This window comes from Myotis davidii, unplaced genomic scaffold (assembly GCF_000327345.1).
Source record: "Myotis davidii unplaced genomic scaffold, ASM32734v1 scaffold1409, whole genome shotgun sequence".
NCBI lineage: Eukaryota > Metazoa > Chordata > Mammalia > Chiroptera > Vespertilionidae > Myotis > Myotis davidii.
In genome coordinates, this window is record NW_006299605.1 from 50,715 (window position 1) to 52,582 (window position 1,868).

The 1,868-nt window shown below is 39.8% G+C and overlaps 1 protein-coding gene across 1 annotated transcript in view; it reads right to left on the minus strand.

Moving 5' to 3' along the window:
- Positions 1-1,868, minus strand: part of ABCB7 (ATP binding cassette subfamily B member 7) — a 114,541-nt gene that overhangs the window by 6,220 nt on the left and 106,453 nt on the right. The gene's annotated exons all lie outside the window — the stretch shown is intronic.

The following is a 1,868-nucleotide window of genomic DNA, read 5'->3' on the forward strand; positions in this document are numbered from 1 at the left end:
TGGAATGAAGTGGGCGGGCATCGGGAGGCCACTATGGCACGGGGCAAGCACTATGGGCAGTCTATCTGAAGTGTACTTGGCGTATAAGACGACCCCCCACTTGGAGGCATATTTTTCAGGGCCAAAAAATCGTCTTACACGCCGGCAAATACGGTAACTCCCTGTTGTTCCAGCTCTTTGCCTATGGAACAGTCATAGCAGGGCAGCCCTGTGAGAACACACAGCAGTGGCCTAATGCGTATAGTGCTATAACCTGTTCGACCCACTGAATCAAGCTCCAGCTGGCCTTAGGCGTCAGTTGGAGCACACGGATAGAGTTCCTGCCTGCATTATCCAAGTGGAGGGATATGAAAACAACGTCAGTCACAGATTCCTCCTATCCTGGAGAGTCCTCAGATCCCAGAAAGGTCTCACAGTTTCTCAGCCTTCTCTATGAAATCTCTCATTTGTTGTGCAGAAGCTATTTAATCAACCTTTTTTTTTTTTTTTACTTGTCTAAGAAGTCTTCCTTTTATTATCCGCTGATAATTGTGCATTAAAAAGCTGACTTGGGAGTGGCCTTTCCACCTGTTTGGTTTCACGGAAGGATGATCACATGGGTAGCTGGTCCTTTTGTTGGGGTACTCAAATTCAAATATCTCTTTTTCTGAGGCTACCTTTTTTTTCTCCAGAGAAGAATTTTCCAATTATCTGATGATGAGGGAAGGAGTGATGATCGCAGAAATAAACAACTGGTTGGCAAGGTTCTTGGAGCCAGTGGCACAAGAGAGTCTGTGGTCTTGTTTTTTTTGGTATGTTTTGATTCCCACTTAATCTAGCCCCTCATTGTTAATTTGTTTGGTAACTTAAATGTGTCCAGAGCCTCTCTGACTCAATTTCCTGACAAGCAAAAATCTAGCCTCCTGCCAAGGCTGGGGAAGGGGTAATCACTAGGCTGTACAGGGTGAGGAAGGGTCTTAGGAATGCTATTCTTTTTCTTTTTTTTGTTAATCCTCACCTGAGGATATATTTTCCACTGATTTTTTTTTTTTATGAGAGAGTGGGAGGGACTGAGGAGAGATGTGAGAGACACTTCCATTGGTTGCCTCTTGAACATGCAACCCAGGCACCTGCCCTTGACTAGGAATCGAACCCTTGAACCTTTGGTGAACAGGCCAATGCTCTAACCACTGAGCAACAGTGGGAATGCTATTTCTCATGTAGATGCAACATTAATATTATAAGAGACTGATGACAGAATGAGGTCACAGTAGTTTCACTAGAAAATAAAAATCTCTGATCTTCAAGATCATGCAATTACAGAACCATCAAATTATGAACCCAAAGAGATTTTATATACAAGTGCCATAATCATTAATAAGTTATTTCCAATTATAATCCAAACTCCAAGGGGCAATGTTGGAATATAACTATATAAATACCGTGAACCCCATGTCATGAGGCAGGTAAGCACATGCCTGCTAAAGTACTAACATTTTATAAAAAAAAAAGCTTTATTTGCATAACTGCATAAAATTGGAAAGTTTAGTAAAAAAATGGCACAAAACAGCAGATTTTATTTCAAATTCTTGAACATCAATGAGATAATGAAGTATATCCACAAAATTTTCCATTTAAGATATTCTGGTTGAATCACAATGGGAAAAAAATCACTTTATTTTCTAATGAATGAACACAGTGATGAACAAATAAATAAAAAGACCTAGGGTCTCCAATACACAGGTAACTTATAAAGGGGATAATATACGTACACACTATAGAACATCCTATACAACATTTAGTGGCATGAAAAATTCTATCTCAGTAACTTAATATGGAAAGTATATGAGAATATTTCTTCTCACTTAACTTCCAGTTCCCAGGCTTTC